We start from the raw sequence: 20,508 nt of genomic DNA on the forward strand, positions 1-20,508 counted from the left end.
AGTTAAAGGTCTTCAACTTCCGCATCAAAAGATTGATGCATGTCCGAAAGGATGTATGCTCTTTTGGAAAGATGATGCTTTCCTTGACAAGTGCAAGAAATGTCATAGAGATAGATATGAGACAAGTGAGGAAAATATTGTTTTGAAGGGAAAAAAAGGCAACAAGGGTAATAAGAGAGGTGAAAAGAGTAGGAAACCAATATCAATAAACCCGCTATTAATTTATTTTCCTCTCGCTCCAAGACTTCAAAGAATGTATGCAACAAAAAATATTGCCGAACAAATGAGATGGCACAAGGAAAATCCTTGTACTCCGGGAAAGATGTGTCATCCGAGTGATGGGGATGAATGGAAGCGTTTTGATATGATGTATCCTGATTTTGCCGATGAACCCCGCAATGTGCGACTTGGCTTGTGTACAAATGGGTTTTCTCCATTCGATCAGTTTGGTAAACCTTATTCATGTTGGCCCGTAATGATCACTCCATACAATTTACCACCTTGGTTGTGAAAAAGCAATTTATCTTCTTGTCACTTATTGTTGCTGGTCCAAAGAATCCAAAAAGTAACTTAGATGTTTATTTACAACCGTTGGTGGAAGAGTTGAAACATTTGTGGGAAGTTGGTGTGCAAACATATGATGTGTCCAAAAATCAAAATTTTCAATTAAGAGCTTCACTTTTATGGACAATAAATGATTTTCCCGCTTATGGAATATTATCGGGTTGGTCTACTGCTGGACAGTGTTGCATGGAAGAGAGTAAAGCATTTTACCTCCCTAATTTCAAGAAAATAAGTTGGTTTGATTGTCATAAACACTTCTTATCGGAAAGACATGGACATAGGAGGAACAAGAAAGCTTTCTTAAAATGTAAAGAGATGCATGACGATGCTCTGGATCGACTTCCAGGGGATGAGGTATGGGAGTTGATATGTGATTTGCCAACTACTGTTGATGGTACAGAATAAGAGTTTAAAGAGTTGGAAAAAAAAATGGTTGGTTTAAAAGAATCATTTTTTGGGACCTTTCGTATTGGAAAACAATGTTAATTAGGCACAACTTGGATGTAATGCACATAGAAAAAAAATTCTTTGAGCTACTGATTCACACGATTATGGATGTAGAAGGAAAGTCATGTGATACTATTGCTGCAAGAAAAGATATAAATAAAATTTTTGACCGTCCCAAATTGCACATTCGCAAAGACGGGTCAACGCCAAAATCCATTTTTAGTCTTGACAAAGCTCAAAAGAAGGTATTTTGTGAGTGGTTACGAAAGTTGAAGTTTTCTGATAGTCGAATTTTAAACGATGTGTTAATATGAAAAAACTAAAGTTGCAAGGCTTGAATGTAACACTCCACGGTAATTGAAGAGGTCCAGTGATAGGCTTAAATGACTAGTGCTTAAAGGGATTGGAAGTACTACTCATATCAACAAAGTGCACTTTCTTTTATGGTCATCCATGCGAAAGAACTCCAAAGTTAAGCGTGCTTGACTGGGAGTAGTCTTAGGATGGGTGACCTCCTGGGAAGGTTTCCGGGATGCACATGAGTGAGGACAAAATGCGCTATAAAGGACCCGTGTTAATCTGTGGGCCATGTACACAGCCTGGTGAGCTATCATAAGTAACCGCTCCCGACCCGGTTTGGGCCGGGGTGTTACATGAAAAGCCATGATTGTCATGTCTTCATGGAACGATTATTACCCGTTTCTTTGAAACATATTCTCCCGACTACCGTGTGGAATGCAATTGTTGAGATTAGTCAATTTTTTCAAGATTTATGTTCCTCCTCAATATGCGTTGATGACATGATACGTCTCGAAGAGCAAATACCAGAAATATTGTGTGAACTTGAGATGATCTTACCTCCTACATTTTTTAATTCCAAGGAGCATCTACCGGTTCACTTGCCTTACGAAGCCAAAGTTGGAGGACCCGTCCAATACAAGTGGATGTATCCATTTGAAAGGTAATAAAAGTTAACTAGTATTATTGAAATTATAAATATTATTGTTTTATACACTTTAATTTTTTAACTTTATCAACTTTTAATTAAGGTCTACAATTATATTATAGGTTTCTTAAACACATGAAGAAAAAAATTGGTAGCAAAGCTCAGGTACAGGGTTCTATATGCAATGCCTATTTAACAGAAGGATGATCATGATGATGTTGATGATGATGAGGATGAGGAGGATGAGAATGAGGATGAGGATGAAACTGATGAAGAGGATGACGAGAATTAGTGTTAGTTACATTGGTAATTTTTTTTTATTTTATTGCAATTATGTTTTTATTTTACTAACAACACTTTTTAATAATTTTTTTTGCAATTGTAGATAGCAGGAGGTCGTGCATGACGAGGTAGATAGCGAGACGGTAGTAGTCATCGTCGTAGTACGTCTTCTTTAGAGGACGAGGAGACGGAGATTTAGCAACCGTCGGTCGAGGAATCGACCAATGATGATTACTCATCAGATCAGGGACCCGAGATTCAGTGGACTCAGGATGGGAAGATGATACTTGATCTGGCGGGTCTTTGGTAAGATATATGTTACACATGTTCATTTCATATACTCCATTAAAGTTACAACATTCACACTTTGTTTAATATAAATGCATACTTGTACTTAACATATTGTATTTCAGGTTTAACTGCAGAACGGTTGTTAGTGGTTGTTCGACTAGTACGAAACCGAAGATGACGGGGCCTGTTCCTACTTGTTGGACTGATGCTACGCCCCAACAAAAAGAAAAATGGTTCAACATCTTTCGGGTATGTTTTTGTATATATTTAATTTGTTAATTTATATCTAATTTTCAATTATTAATTTATACTAATAAAAACCTTTTCTAGAAATCCTTTGAGTGGCCGTCGGGATTGGAGTATGTAGTCCGTGAAAGGTACAATGCTATTTGTACTAAAAGATATAGGGACAACATCTATAAGACCGTGAGGAGGAAAAAGGAGCCCGAACATATGAAAGGTGTGTATTATTTTATTATTTTGATTACTTGTATTTAGTTATAATTAATATACGTGACCATTTTATTTTTTCTAACACTATTTTAAATTTTAGGTGAGGCATATCAGGGTCTAATGAAGAAACGTTCAACCCCCGAATTTAAGACCAAGTCGGAACGAGGTTCACTCAACAAAAGAGGAGGAAAGAAAGAAGGCATTGTTGAGGCTACTCACTACGGGGGATCTCGTTGTTTCTTGGACCGTGTATTTGGAGTAAGTCTATATAAAAACACCTTATATTATTATTAAAAAAAAATTAACCATGAAAACCATGAATTTATGCCTTGTTTATTTTTTAGAAGGGGAAGAAAAAAGGTAAGGTAGAGATAACGGCTCTGGAGCTCTTTATAGACACGCATAGCAAGCTTGACGACAAGAGTAATAGGCATTGGACTAAGGTTAAAGACAAGGAATTATATGTAAGTTTCATTAAATTAGTCAATTTCCCTTAATAAGATTATTTATTATAGGTAAAATTTTCATGTAACAATAACCTTTAATTCTATTTGCATTGTTTGTTTTTTGATTTGTAGGATGCTTATTTGCCTGAAAAAGAGAACAACCCCAATAGGCCCGATAATGATATTTGGTTTGACTTGGTTGAGGGGTAAAAAAAAGGCTCAGTGTATGGAACCAGAGAAGTTCATGGAGTTTTCTACAAGGCGCCAAAAGTAAGGACTTCTTCAAAGTCCAAACAAACTTATGAGCCGGGAATCGTAAGTGTCTTACAAGCACAACTTGATGAAGAAAGGCGCCAAAACGCCGAAAGGGATCAACAAATGCGGGAAATGAAAGAAAAGTTCGACAAGATGGAAGCCTACTTTGCTTCGTGCAACTCTGGTCCCCGTCCCCATTGGCAAGATTCTAATGATCGATCCGGAGGAGGCGGTTTTGGCGCGGGTACTTCTTTTCCTTGTGCTTGACTTAGGTGCCCCTTTCCCAAAACCTAAGAACATGGTAGTGTAAGTTAGGCTTGTGACGGATTTGGTTTGATTAGGATTTGTTGGTACACTTGTAAACTTGGTTTATTCTCATTTTATATATGAGATTTGGTTATTGGTGTTCCATTTGTGTTGTGAGTTTGGTTTGCGTTGATGTTGTAGTAATAGAAATACAAGTACGAGCAATGAAATGGATTGGGTAGTAGGAAAACCGAATTTTCATGCAAAATTACACTGAAAATGGCGACTGATTTCAGTGGCCAAAACAGAGTATCCAAAGCAGTGGCCACTGGTTTGCCAGTACCAATGACGACCACTTGGCGACCGAAAGTAGTCGCCAAAATGGCGACTGATGGCAAAGTAGTCACCATATTAGCGACTAAAAGTCAACCATGGGCGACTGATTTCAGTCGCCATTTTGGCGACCACTTTGACTTTCAGTCGCCAACTTGGCGACCACTGCCAGTCGCCATTTTGCGTGTTTGGCGATTATTTAGTTAGTCGCCAATTTTGGCGACTGAAATCAGTCACCCGAATTCCATTTGGCGACTAAGGCCTGCGACTGTGTTCTGGCGACCATTTTCAGTCGCCAATATTATTTTAGCGACTGAATTCAGACGCCAATTGTAGTCGCCCGAAATAGAAATTCTTGTAGTGACTTTATATCAATTTTTTTTTTATCAAATTCCAAGATTGTTCCCATTTTTTATTGTTACAAAATTTTGATTAAAAAACAAAATACAGTGTCATCATATGGAGCTCACTTTTTTATATATTAAAATACTTTTTAGCCAAATTTGTAGATCTTACAGACCTTGTGAGATGGTAACATATTGATCAATTAAGTAACAGTGCGTCTCATTGAAGACGGCCACTATCCGTCACAAGCTAAAGACGGATAGTAGTCCTCTCACAAAATGCAAGTGGATGGATAAGTAGGGGTATCCATTTCCCCCCACTTGTACTATCCATTTGCATTTTGTGAGAGGGACACTATCCGTCTTTAGCATGTAACGAATAATGTTCATCTTCAATGAGAATTTGTGATTAAGGAAACGTGTAACAAACTTAAATATGTTTTCATTTTCTAAATGTTTGTGACTGGGTGTACTCTACTGATCCTATCACATATTAGTTGATTGGAAATTATGACTTCTACTTTTCAAATGGTCGCATAATAAAATTTAGGTAAACATGTTCCAAAATATAATATGTGGCCATTTTGAGGAATACAATTGTTTTCTTTTGATATTCGAAAGGGGTTATCTGAAATGATAACATATGGTAATATATTGAATAATTTTGTGAACATGTTGAGATGTGCATTAAGTTTGCCTAATGTAGTGATATGTTTAGATTTTTCTACAAAATGTCAACATATTTAGATTGGTCACATATTGAACGATAAAGTTAACATTTTGTAATACGGACTATAACTTGTATTCCATTTTATCTTGTAATACGGAATGTCAAATCTTGATCGTCATTTGGAATACCATCACCTATAACTTCATCACATATGACGACATCGTCATTTTCGTCCTCTAAAGCAATAAATTTGACAGGTTCGTCCGCCATTTTCTGTAACAATATGTTTGATTAAAATTGAACTAGTAACATATAAGAATACAAATTGTGACATGTGAATCATGAATGAATCTCCATCAAATTTGATGGAGCAAATAAATTAAGATTCATTTTTTTATTGATTTTTTCATTGAAGATGATGATAAGTTGAAGATGAAAAGGAGATACTAACATATTAATCAATCAAGTAAACATGTGCCAGACTTAAATATGTTTTCATTTCGTAAATATTTGTGACCAAATTTAACTGGGTGTGCTCTATTGACCTCATCACATATTAGTTGACTGGAAATTATGACTTATACTTTTTAGATGGTCACATAATAAAATTTAGGTAAACATGTTCCAAAATGTAGTATGTGGTCATTTTAAGGATATATATAATTGTTTTCATTTGTATATTCTGATGGATTATTTGAAATGGTAACATATGGTGACATATTGAATAATCCTGTAAACATATTGAGATGTGCATTAAGTTTTCCTAATGCAGTTTTATGTTTATATTGTTTTACAAAATGTTACCTTATTGGTCACATATTGAACGATAAAGTAAATATTTTTTTAATACGGACTACAAGTTGTATTCAGTTTTGCCTTGTAATATAGAATGTCAAATCTTGATCATCATTTAGAATACTATTATCTATAACTTCATCACTTATGAATAATGATGCGATCGTCATTGTCGTCCTCTAAAGCATTTTGTAAAATACTGTAAAACATTTTGTATAATAGCTATTCTGACTACGACGGTAACATTTCATACACAAATTCTTGTGTCACCATTTGTATTCATAAGTCATTATTTCAAGATCCTTTCAAATAAAATCAAACATATTGTAAAATGGTTACATATCCTAAACGAGTTAGTAACATTGTATAAACATACAGGTCATACACCCGTGTTACCATTTTCATAAAATCTAATCAAAGCATATCATAAAAACTAAAATGGTTACTTACTCTCATTAATATGGTTACATATTGTAATAAATATTGTAAAATGGTTAAAAATTCTAACTAAGATGATACATGATATTTTCATAACATGTTCTAGATATGCCAATGTGTATCCTTATATGTTACCATTTATAAACAAATTATCATGGTCTATTTTTCTCACATATATTATAACATAATCTTAGACAAACATATATTACCATATTATTGAAAAACTGTTGCCATTTTAAAAACAAAAATGTTCGAAAATATTGGTGCTTCGTAAACATTAACGAAGAAAAAGTGGGATGATGGAGATGGAGATGAAGATCAATATAGAAACAAAAAAATCAATCAAACAACCCCAAATTTTTATATTTTAAAAAAGAAAACATAAAATGGATGGAAATTTACTGATTGGGTCCTGGGATGCATTACTAGTCCTTGGTATTCTTTGAAATTGAATGGGCAAATTTCTGGTTTCTTTCCTGGTAAAAGTGGGGTTAGACAGGGAGACCCCCTTTCTCCCTATCTTTTTGTTTTGGGGATGGAAATTCTTTCCAGGTATCTTAGAACTCTTTGCACCCTTCCTAATGTCTCTCATAATCCTAAGTGTAGCAGAATCAACTTGACTCATCTCATCTTTGCTGATGATCTTATGGTCTTCACTAGAGGGGATGTCCCTTCTGTTCAAGCTGTCCAACTAATGCTCCATCAATTTACTGCTTTCTCTAGTCTCTATGCTAATATTGAAAAGACTAACATCTATTTTGGAGGAGTTCACCCTGATATCAAAATCACCATTCTTGCTGTCACTGGCTTCTCTGAAGGACAGTTCCCTTTTCGGTATTTAGGCATTCCTTTGTCTACTTCCAGGATCACTCTGAACATGTTTGATGCTCTTATTTTGAAGATTCAGCATGCCATTCAGCACTGGTCCTCCCTTTTACTTACTTATGCTGGTAGGGTTCAACTCCTAAATTCTGTTGTGTTTGGCATTGAGACCTTCTGGTGCTCTAGTATTCTTCTCCCCAAAGAGATTATTAAGAAACTTAATCAGTCTTGCAAAAGGTATTTTCGGGGCATTCTTCTGGAGAAAGGAATATGGTCTTCAAAAAATGGAAGGATATTTGTAAGCCTTGGGATGCTGGTGGCTTTAATGTCAAAGATTTAGAAACCTGGAATGGAGCTTTGCTTTGTAAATGGCTATTTTTGCTCTCTCATCCAAATTCAGGTGTTTGGGCCACCTGGTATCAACATTATGTTTTAACCACAGAAGATATCTGGCATGTGCAGAGTAAGGATAGTTACTCTGCAAGTTTTAAAGGCATTCTTCGGGTCAGAGATAGACTTATATCCCTGGCTGGCACTATTCAGGCTGCCACAGGCCTGTTGCAGAGCTGGAAATGTGGACCTAAGTTCAATATTGCTTCAGCTTATGGATACTTGCGAAATGTCTCTACTATTGGTGATTGGACAAAATCTCTTATGCATAACAGAATTATGCCTACTCATAGATAAACTTCAAACTAGGGGCATTCAGATGGCAAATAGGTGTTATCTTTGTCAGAATGGGCTTGAGAGTCATGAGCCTGTTTTCTTCAAATGTTCTTACTCTGCTGCAGTTTGGGATAAGCTGATTCAATGGATGAGCTTTGCCAACTTGGGATATAGTTTGATTACCATTTTGGAGAATTCTGGAGCTAAAGGAAAGCATTATAGATGGGAGCACGCCTGGGTTCAAGTTACTGTTGCTGCTGCTGTCTATCAGATATGGGGAGAGCGTAATGCTAGGATTTTCTGTAATAGGCATTCTAGTATTGACGCTTGTATTGGCCGAGTTAAATATTTGGTTTGTGTCAGGATGTTTATGTGGAAGACGCATAAATCATATAGTCGTATTGTAGATAGGCTAAGTACCTAGTGGCTTTTTAGTCTAGAGGATAGTTTTGCAAAATACCTTGTAATTTCATTTTTCATGAATGAAATGATACCTCTTTTGCAAAAAAAAAAAAAATGGATGGAAATCATACAACACAAATTTTAAAAACAACCAACAACAAGGCCTAAAAAAACAAAAACAAAAAAACAACTAGAACAATAAAATAAAAAACTCAGAACAATGAAAGAAAAAACAATAAAATGATAAAATTCAGAACAATAAAATCGAAAAACCAAGAACAAAAAAATTTCATGTGCCGTTCTTGCTTACTTTTTAGGTGACATCCTTTTGGCTACTGTTTTCCTTACCATGTTTATAAATTATAATGAAAGTTATTTTGGATTTTTCTTAAATTGTAAGGGAGAAGATGAAGATGTGGTATAAAAATGGAGTGTGATTAGAAAGTGTTTTTTTTTGTTTCTCTTAATTTCTTTCGTAATTTGGGGTCTGAATGTATGTCTGTTTTGAATAAGTGTAAAAATCATGGTAAGGAGTAAAAAGATGAAGAGGCATGATAATAAAAAAGAAAGAAAGAAAAGAATTGAAAATGGGAAACGAGGAAGGGATGGGAGTATGACAGCTAAATTGTCAGAATAATGAGACAATTTTATTAATAAAATAAAGGGTTGTGGGTCAGAGCATTAATTGCAAGTTCATGGCAAATAGCAAACTCACGTGCTCATCATCCGCTCCATTTCACTAAATATGATATGTATCCTACCCGTCGCAAGTTTTTGACGGATAGTTCCGTCACAAATGAGAATTTGTGTTTATAAAGTATCTTAATGTCATTATTACCCAATTATGATAGTTAGTGGAAGTTATTAGAGTGAGGGTAATTAAGTAAATTAATTGATAGTTTTACAATTATCTTTGTTTAAAACCGATTTATAGAAGAATTACTGAAACTTAATGCAAATATCATTTTTTTCCTTCCATGCAAAGTTGGCATTGCGAATGACAACTCTAACTCGACTTTAACTTCCTTAGTCTTGTTAAATCACAATCCTATATGGACCCCAAAACAATAATATTTCAGTTTCTAAACCAATTTGACAATTTATTTCAACATCATTCTTTTTAAAAAGGGTCAATTGATAAAGACTACCAACTTTAGTCCTCTTTTTCATAATCAATACCAACATAACCAATAAGTAGTAATCAGTACCAAAATATTAACTTTTTTCTAGGATAGGTACCAAATCGCCTTTTTACTCTAATTTTTTTTCCTACTTTTAAGGTTCTTTCATCTAAGAGGGGGAGTTTGGAAGTGGGTGGGTGAAGATTTGTACTTGAATGCTGCCTTTTTGGACTTTTTAGAGTAGGTTAAGATGAGATTTTCAGGCGACTTGGTACCTATCGTAGAAAAAAGTTAATATATTGGTATTGATTTATTAATTATTGATTATGTTGGTACTGATTATGAAAAAGGGTCACTAAATTGGTACTATTTATCAATTAACCCTTTTAAAAAATAATCTAACTATATTATTTATGTAATACTTATTTGTTTACGGTAATGTATTTAATAATATTTTAGACTCGAAATTTAATAATTATGTATTGACAGTCCTCATTATACAAAAATCGTACATATTTTGATAATTGAATTAGGATAAATGATAATATGACCCATATTTAAAATTTATTATTGTTTCTTGTTATTCAACCAAGGATGAGTTTTATATCGTTTTATTGTGACCATAAGTGAGCCGAGACACAATCTGACCAAGGTCACTCGATCCTAGTAATACACGTAGACTATGAAATAAATATCCTCTAAGGACCGGTATTGCATGTTGGTTATATAAAAGATAATAAGAAGTGTAGATATCTGGAATTTGCTGACTTTCGAAAAACAACCGATGATGATTATACTACAACATGTCTTTAATATATGTGCGTAGAGTCGATATTGTATGAGACAATTCTTCGCAAAACTTAGAAAAGAATTTTAATATTTGGAATATTTTCTGCACGTTGCAATATTCAAAACGACACTAATTAACTAGAGTCAAAACCGACTCCGAAATTCGAAAACCGGTTCAATAATGCAATTTGTCAATTTTTTTTTCTACCAATTTGTCCAAAGAGCAACTATTTTAAGCAATTTGTCCATAACCCCAAGTTTTTATACCAATTTGTCAATTTGGCCTTTAAATATCCCCTAAATGTCGTCATGATGTTGACATTATATAAAGGTATTATAACATCCCGACATAAACCATAAGCAAGGAGCGGTTACTCATGATAGCTCGTCAGACTATGTACTTGGCCTACAGATCCACACGGGTTATATCCAGCGTATTTTGTCCTAACTCATGCACATCCCGGAAACCTTCTCTGAAGGTCACTCATCCTAAAACTATTCCCAGCTGTGGACCAGGCCACCCGCGCCGCGCGTTGGAATTATATTAAGGCAGCGACACATCTCCCACGGAACCTTGGTGGATCCAAAACACGCCATGAGCCGTTTTCGATTTGAAAGGCATTGAAACCTTGGAAAGGTTTGATCAAGCCTGCATTTGTGGAGTCGCCACCAACTTTTATGGAAAATTAGAACCGTTCGAATAACTCGTGCCATGTTAAGACAAAAAATAGTGACATGAAACCTTAACATTCTATGTCTAGAAAGACTCTCGTGATGCCAGTGAACACGGATGCTCACAGATATATGAGTAACGAGTGAGGATACATATTAGGAAACTCTTTATTTGAAAACCTAATCCCGCCTCCCTCGATACGGATTCTACTAATGATCAGGGAAGTTATTTATACTCGATATGTTGTTGATTATATGCATGCAATGCATCATCCACAGATTTATCCTAGCACATGAGAATTAAACTAAGTCGGTTGACAAACAATTTAGCAAACAATTGAGTCGAAATGATGATTAGATTCATTACATGTGAAAGTGCCAAGTAAATAAATCATACAAGAAATATAATTGTAAAAAATAAATTACATGAGATAAAAATAAATTACAAAGAAATAAATTACAATGGATATTATTGAATTTACTTCATAGATACGCTCAAAAGAAGGATTTGAAAAGAAAAGAAAAGAAAAAGAATAAATAAAAAGAAGCAAAACAAGAAAAATATGAAAAATATATGTCGGATTTTAAGGGATAATAGAGATAATAGTCAATTAAAATCCTAATTAAAAATCTACGTCATGACGAAAAGGGTCCAGGGGCAGAATCCACCTCAGAACAGGCGCAACATTTGCCGCGTCCTCTAGAAGAGGCGCATCAGTTTATGCGACTGTTCTCGAGTTGAATTCTGACTGTGAAAGTCAGACTCGTTGTTCGTTATTGCTCATCATTTAATTTACTTCAATTATTAGCATGCTACTCAACTATGATTATACGATGTCAGAATTGATTTTAAGCATAAAAACTCGTACTATGAGACCAAGACTAAGACGGAAACGGGAAAGCCAGGATTTGAAACAGAAAACGAATTAAAAACAGTTTACAAACGACGAATTAAAAAGACTTTATATGGAGAAAACGAGCCCTATAAATCCAAGTTTTATTTAATGACGAAAACTAGCAAAAATTGAATTATAAGGAATTTAGGCAAAAAAGGATTTTGTGAAATAAGTAAAGGAATTGGGAAACACGAGAATTTGAAGGAAAAAAGAGAGAAAATGAAGGATTTACACCATCAGACTTACATGTTTATGAAGCGAGATTTGCTGATGCGATTCTTCTCGATGGTCTTTCTCTGCTGAATCGTCAAAAAGGGTTTTAAAATTTGTTTTTGAAAAGGCTTTGTGATGCGTGCATTTTATATAGACTTTTTGTACCGTATTTGCACGCATTTCTATGCATATTTCGTAGTATTAAGCAACAAATGTCCCCCGAATTATCTACTTTGGTTTCTCTTATCCTATTTGCAGGAATAAACCAAATAGAAGCGGAATCAAGCTTAGAACATGTCCCTATTCATGTATTTAGGAGATGAGTTTAGTCGGAGCTAGGCGAGCAAAGGAAGAGCTTCAAATTACTAGTGCCTACTTTGAAGAGCCATATCCCGACATCTACAACTGATATTCAAGTGATTCTAACTGGAGGTGAAATCGTATCTTCTTAGCTTTCCAACGCCGAGAAAATCGCTTGTTTCCAACAAGTAACGAAGAAATGACGGCCGTTTGAAGTTCAGTGCGCGAAGCAGGAATTACGCGCTGAAACCACTCGATTGAATACTTTAGTGCTCAATCGAGTACTTTTTGTGTTCGATCGAGTACTTTAAGTCTCTTTATCGACTACCTTGATTCTTACTGTACTCGATCGAGAGCTTTTGAGGAAAAAATACTCGATCGGCCAACTTTATGTTGCTCGATCGAGCAAAACCAAGTCTGACGCGCAGGATTTATGTCGAGACTTATTATATTTAGCTATATTATTGTAATATCCGTCCTTTTAGGGACCCATTGACCGACGTTGACTGACGCTAGACACCTATCTTGACCTTCAGAAACCTTACGAGAGATGACTTGTGACGATGTGAGCTTTGGTTTGTGTGTTACTCGATCTAGCTGAGGCTACTCGATCGAGTAGCTTGGGAGTTCAATCGAGTAGAGGTCACTCGATCGAGTAAGTGGGTTACTCGATCGAGTAACGGGTTTGCAGCGGGGAATTATAAATCGTAAATCGTGAAACCCCAAATCATTTCTCTTCCTTCTTCCTAAACCTAAATGCCGTCACCTCTCTTCTCCTTCACCATGGTTCACCTCCTTGAGGTCTTTGTGAGTGTCTACACCTTAGGAAGGGGATTCTTGAGTCAGGTAGCGGTCTTGACGCCGGATTGCTTTGTATAGGTATGCTGTCATCATCATCATTGTCATCTTTGTTTTCAGTCATGTTTATAGTGGTAGTAATAGATAGTTGTGATGGTTGTATAAGTGGTTTTCATGGTTGATTGGTATCTTGTGATCCTGCGAGGAATCGCTACGGTTTGCTAAAGGTAGGTTCGCCTACTCAGTACTGTTAATTGTTTAGTGAGCCTGTTGTTGTTGTTGTTTTGCTGGTTTAGTGTCTTGGTTGATGATTCGGTTGTGGTAGCTGATTAACGTTGTGTTGAAATAGTAGTTGGTAATTGTTGTTTGTATAGCTGGTTGTGATTGTCGTCTGTGGTTCTCGAGGTGCGTCCTCGGTTGAGTGGAGTCACTTGCAGGAGTGTCTTCACGCCCTTGATTCGCCTTCTGTGGAACCCGCCACAGAAGGGATGTGCACATTAAGGAACATGGGTTTATCGCTCGGATAGATGAGCGGAGTTTAGGTGGGAACGACTGCGGTCCCCCACTGGCAGGACTGGACCTTCGGGCAGTCAGAGATGTGTGGTTGGTTGGAGGAGGTGTGGTGTGTATGTTGTTGTACTTGTGTTGTGTCTGCTTTTGTATATCTGTTATCTCAGTCACTGACCTTGTGTGGTTTTTGTTGTGTTGTTTCCTTGTTTGTGTCTGCCGTGATCCACTATGGCGAGCAGTCAGTCTTAGCAGGTTGATGTATGGATCTTAACTGGGTGCTTGGAGGGATGAGTCCACCACGAGTCATGGCGGCTATAGTTTCACATAATTGATAGTAGTCTTGAGTTGTATCTTTTATATCATCTGTTGGCTGTAATTCAGTAGTAATATATTATATTCGTTCTGTTATCGATATTTGATTATTATTGTCCTCGGGCAACCGAGATGGTAACGCCCTTATCTGTTAGGGAAGGTCTTGTTAAGGCTTCTTGGTAGATGGGAGTGTTACAAAGTGGTATCAGAGCAACGATTTTGGAACCTGTAACAAATGAGCCCAATGAACATAGTGAGTCTAATAAAATGAACCTGGTGTATGTATGTTGGGAGCCCTAGCTGATGTTTGATTTTGGGTGAGTAGGCTCCCTCATTTCAAAATCACGGCCCCAATATGCTTAAGCCAGTCACCGGATATGGGAATATCGATTCGGGAATTATGTGCTTAGTGTGTATAATGGTTAAGTTAGAAATAACTGTGATGGAGTCTCTCGTAATGTTTAGTACGTGAAGTTGTGATGATGAACTGTGTAGATTTGTGGTTGAATAGAAGTGTGTGTTGAGGTAGTAGAGATGGTGAAATCACCGATAGTTGCATGACAGTGTTGGGTGATGTGGTGACAATATGAGCTCTAAAGTCTTTGTATGTGATGATGATAGGAAGTCTTAAGTCTTGTACTAGTTGTAATGTTGGTTAAATAGTAATTGGAGTGATGATGTGTGAATTTGTTGAGTACTTTTATGATATGGCATATTTAGGTCGGATAATTTAGTTGATACCTTGTTGTGGCATGATTATAATTTCAACAAATTTGAGTAATATAGGATGATTTATTGTTAAATGGATGCTTAGTGTGGTGTATATATATATATATAGGTTGGAAAGTCGAATTTGCAAGTGCATAATTGGAAGTGAAGTAATGTGTTGATTGCAGGTACGATTAAGTTAATGGTATGGTCGATCGTTTTGCGTAATATTTGTTATAGGATGAAGTGATATATGTCATGCTTGGATGAAATAGTCGAGTTACATTTGAATAGTAATAATGTGTCGTGAATGAATGAAATAATCTGTGACGATTTCGAAATACACTTTGGAATCGACACGAGTTGTTGTTTTGCAGGAATCGTTAACTAAACTCGTAACTTTTGACCTTGTATCTAAGCTTGCTCGACCGAGTACGAGTGCCTACTCCACCGAGTAGACCTCATTCGATCTAGTTGAGGAGTTATAAGATCGAAAAAGCTGGAATTGCCAGCGAAAACTCGATCGAGTAGCTCCAACTCGATCGAGTAGAGGCCACTCGATCGAGTAACCTACTTACTCGATCGAGTAAGTGAACAGTACACGAGTATAGACGGGATTCTTATACCCTTTTTCCATCTTCTTTCTTCCTATTTCCCTTCATCTCTAAACCCTAACTTCCTCTAAATCTCTATTATCTCTCAAGAACTTGGTGCTTTTGTGTTGTTTCTTTGATTTTCTTCTTGTTTATTTCGTCCTTTCCACTTACTAATAATTCAAGGTAAGAATGTTCATCCTTTTCTATGTTTTTAATTTATTAGGAACATGTAAATTGTTGGTGTTGGCTGAAAAATTCGATTTATATGCATGTAATCTTGCTTGTAGTTGTTGTAACATGATTTTATTGCTTTAATTTGTTGAGTATTGATGCTAGAAGTAGAAAAATAGAAACAATATGGGGGTTGAATGGACCGAAATTTCCAGGGTTTGGAGGATTCAAATTGATTTTGTTTGTCTTTTGCATATGAAAGGGGGAAAATTAAGTAATGTATGTTATGGGTATCATGTTTAGTGTTGATTTTGATGAATTTTGCTTAAAATTTTGCCTTAAAACTCCGTCTTAAAAATGCCCCAAATTGAAAATCGCCCAAAATCTTTTGATAGTTGCTTATTTGGAAAGCTATTTTAAAAGTTTAATGCTTTAAAGTTGTTAAGTTGCTGTGTTAATTGAGGTTAAATCTTTCAAAATTATTATAGCTGTAAAGACCGTCTGATGAGAATTTGAGAGTTGTATACTTGAAATTTCTGGATTGTTTGGTGAAAGTGTGTACATAGTTGTTCTTTTCCTATAACTAAGCATGAAAGTTTATGTACATTCAAGTAAGTGGTTGTTTGTATGCCTAAAGTATATGTTGAAACAGATGCTGAGACCTGCATCTGGTACCCGTCAAAGTAAGAGGGGGAGGGCTAATGAGCCTGAGGTTGGTGAGGGAAGTCAGGAACCTACGGTCCCACCTGTGCCTGAGTACCCTACCATCATCTTTGCTGATTTCAAGCAAAGAGATGCGTTTATCGAGTTACAGAGACGTCGTCTGAAACCTACACGTTGTATTGACACCACACTCTTGACGAACTTAGGGGTGGAGACAGATGTGAGGCACATCTTTGAGACTTTGGGTATGACCGGGTTGTATCATCTTAGGAAACACTTCTACGCCTTTTTGACCTTGGAGTTTATGAGTTCTTTTCTTGATGATGTGGCGGAAAAGACCGTTCAATTCTGCCTCATGAACACTAGCTTTCTTTTGACTATGGATATGTTTTCCACCCATCTTGGCCTTGCACGACCGGAGAAGAGAGCCCTTAGGGATATCCCGACTGAGTGTGGAGCCAGTAGTTTCATGCCTTTCTTTACCGGTAAGAATGTCCCCACCTCTAACAACATGTTGATCAATGATGTGCAACACGTCACCTTGAAAATCTTTCTTAGCGCCTTGACTTGTTTACTCTTTGACCGGAGAGATGTGAGTAAGCTTAACTCACATGAGGTGATGTTACTTGCGGACTACCTTAACCCCACCCGAGCCCCACGAGTTTCTTTTAGTGCCCCGACCATAGTATGTTCTAGCCTAGCTTTGATGGCCTCTTCTGACACCCATTTCTTGAGTTGTGGTGCCATTGCCACACGGTTGGCGGAGAGACTGACTACCTTTGAGGCCTCCTCGGCCTATACACATTTGACCCCGACGGTGCCTACCTTGGACCGTGAGTACTTTATCGACCAGAAATGGTTGAGGACCTTGGAGGGTGGTGGCCTAGCCTGGAGAGTTTGGGGGATGAGTTGGATGAGGATACCTGCTCCCGAGCACCTTCCCGTGACCGAGCCTTTAGCGACGGCAGTGGTGGCGGCAGATTCTGATGATGATAAGGAGGCCTCTGATAGGCAGTTTTACCTCATTGATGCTGATATTTTGGAGGTGATGCCTGAGCCGATGAAGAGGGATCAGGTTAGACCCGAGGATATACAGTCTAGAGTGAGGAGAGGACCGTGACGGGTGATGGAGAGGATGGCTGAGACCCAGCCAGAGCAGAATGTGCATCCACAACCTCAGTTTTCCAGCTACTCTTCCTTTTCCAGTCCTGAGATGAGAGTGAGTGAGCTCACGGAGAGAGTGTCTGCCACCTTGACACTCCGAAACCTTCATGAGATGGCTTATGTTTAGGGCATCGGGACCGAGGCGGCTCAGCCGGTGTGGTTAGGGATGGCAGTGGGTTGGGGACCCGACCCACATGCTGAGGGTCGGACCCTAATGGGTCGGGTATGGGTCTCATTTTTTTCACACCCAATGGGTATGGGTCGGGTATGGGTCTTAAGAAAATATTCCGGGTCCGGGTCCGGGTCTAAGTTATGAGACCCATACCCGACCCTTAGACCCTTTATTAAAGAAAAAAAATCAAAATCACAACTTTTCTGAATTCATACTGGCAGATTGTAGAAACCCAACTAAAGTCTCTTTCTCTTCCCTCATCCCATAAAGTGATAAAACCCAACCAAACTCTTCTGACAATACCACCACTCCACCACTGATACAAGAAAACCACCACCACAGCACTGATACGCGACTGGCAACCACCTCTCTAATAGGCGGCGACCGACAACCACCATTAACGGCAGATTAATAAACTCATAATGTTAAAGTAGTATGAATTGTTTTTTAATATTATAGACCCCATAGCTGTTAATCTTATTACTAAATTGGTTGAAACTCGGACCCGCGGGTAGACCCAGACCCTACCCTTACCCATAGGGTCCGGGTATGGGTCCTCAAATTTTAGACCCTTGCGGGTTTGGGTCGGGTACGGGTCCAAAGGGAAAGTCTCGGGTCCGAGTCCGGGTCTAGGCGGACCCTACCCAGACCCTACCCATTACCATCCCTAGGTGTGGTGGAGGGGTGTTGGAGATGACAACGGGGTCTTCTATCTCTTTGGCGTGGAGCGGTCTACTTGGGGAGAGCCTATGAGTTACCCCTACGGTTGCTTGGCACCATGGTGAGTGGAAGCCGATTCTGGCACTGGTGGCATCGCGGGTGAGGGTATCGCTGGAGCGGGTGTGGAGATGGAGGAGCAGGCCATGGAGTGATGTTTATTTCCTTGGTCTTGTTTTATATATACTTGTTCCTATGGATTTGTTATATTTAGTAGTCGGTTTGATGATTAGTTGTTTGATGATACTTGGTTGTTAGTACTTTTATTAGACTTTGGGTTGTGTTTTGGCCATAAGGCCGTATTTTGGATGTCTTTCAGACTTTTATTGCAGGATATTAGTGTCCGAATACATTTCCGACTCATGTATTTTTTGCCTTGGCTTTACGAGGTGGTGAATTGGGGGGATATCGACCTCTGGCTACTCGATCGAGTGCCCCTCACTCGATCGAGTAACTGCAGGGGTGACATATGGGATGCATTATGATCTCGGCTAACTCGATCGAGTAGCTGATGAACTCGATCGAGTAACGCCAGCTCGATTGAGTGCCTTACGAGCTCGATCGAGTAACCCTGTACAAAGTTTATTTCGTTTTTAACATTCGTTTATATCATCAAGTTGATGGTTCTTGTTATAATGTTTCTTGTTGTGGGTATGTTATATCATTGTCTCGTCTCGGAAGTGGTTATACAGTTGTGCATATCAGTATGATTTATACAATTTCGGTGATGTTTATATAATTTCGTATGCTAAATCAAATTGTCTTAGGTAATGTAGTGTATAGTGGTTATAATCCTTAATGCATAATTTGTATGGTTGTAGAAAAAAGAAATTGATGACATGGCTGATAGTTGATGATAGGATGTCTCGTTGTGTTGTTCACTTTGCCGATAGTTTCATATATATATATATATATATGAGTCATATTTATGTAATGTCAAGGAAGTATCGTGTTTAACACGAGTCAAAATGTGTAATATGGTTCGTTCGTATGTCAATATGGAATAATAATTTATCGACTTTTGAAATAGTTAAAGTTGTTTTTATGGTGAACTTCGGGGACGAAGTTTCTTTTAAGAGGGGAAGAGTAATGTTGCATGGAACATGATGTAATTATGACAATTTTATAGTATTTTTATGACATTTTGTAGCATTTTAAATGGTTGTTTGGGTAATGTCGTGGTGGTTATTGTACAAGTTGAGTAGTAGTTTGCAATTGTTGAATAAATTAGCGTGATGTTGTATCTTTTTTTCAAGTACTTGGTCACTATGTTGTCATGTAATTGAATGTTAGTAGTAGATACCAGAATTGTTGTTAGTAGAATATAATAGATTGTTGCTTCTGGGTTTTTTGTAACTGATGGTTGTTGACAAGTATTTGATGGAAGAATAAAATGATAGTTATATTGGTTTACATATGAGCAATAACAGGAGATGTGTGCAAGCAATAATTGAGTTGGTTGTTCTTGTGTACAATGTGTGTTTGGTGATTCAATCGGAAGTTGGTGATTTGATAGGAAGTCGTGTTGTGTAATATGTGCTAAGGTAGATGATGATGATGGTTGATGAGCATTCATAGCGGGAGGGTATTTCTAAACGGTTGTGTTGACCTGTGTCGGACGAACAATGGTGGTTGCCTTGGTTTCTTTGACCTTGTGTTGTGGAGAAGGATGATTCGAACTTCGGGGACGAAGTTCTTTTTAAGAGGGGAAGACTGTAATACCCGTCCTTTTAAGGACCCGTTGACCGACGTTGACTGACCCTAGACACCTATGTTGACCTTAGGAAACCTTACGAGAGATGAGTTGTGACGATGTGAGCTTTGGTTTGTGTGTTACTCGATCTAGCTGAGGCTACTCGATCGAGTAGCTTGGGAGTTCGATCGAGTAGAGGTCACTCGATCGAGTAAGTGGGTTACTCAATCGAGTAACGGGTTTGCAGCGGGGAATTACAAATCGTAAATCGTGAAACCCCAAATCATTTCTCTACCTTCTTCCTAAACCTAAATACCATCACCTCTCTTCTCCTTCACCATGGTTCACCTCCTTGAGGTATTTGTGAGTGTCTTCCTAAATCGGGTAGCGGTCTTCACGCCGGATTGCTTTGTATAGGTATGCTGTCATCATCATCATCGTCGTCTTTGTTTTCAGTCATGTTTATAATGGTAGTAATAGATAGTTGTGATGGTTGTATAGGTGGTTTTCATGGTTGATTGGCATCTTGTGATCCGGCGCGAAATCGCTGCGGTTTGCTAAAGGTAGGTTTGCCTACTCAGTACTGTTGATTGTTTAGTGAATCTGTTGTTGT

The sequence above is a fragment of the Silene latifolia genome, chromosome 3, assembly GCF_048544455.1.
Source record: "Silene latifolia isolate original U9 population chromosome 3, ASM4854445v1, whole genome shotgun sequence".
In the NCBI taxonomy this organism is placed as follows: Eukaryota; Viridiplantae; Streptophyta; class Magnoliopsida; order Caryophyllales; family Caryophyllaceae; genus Silene; species Silene latifolia.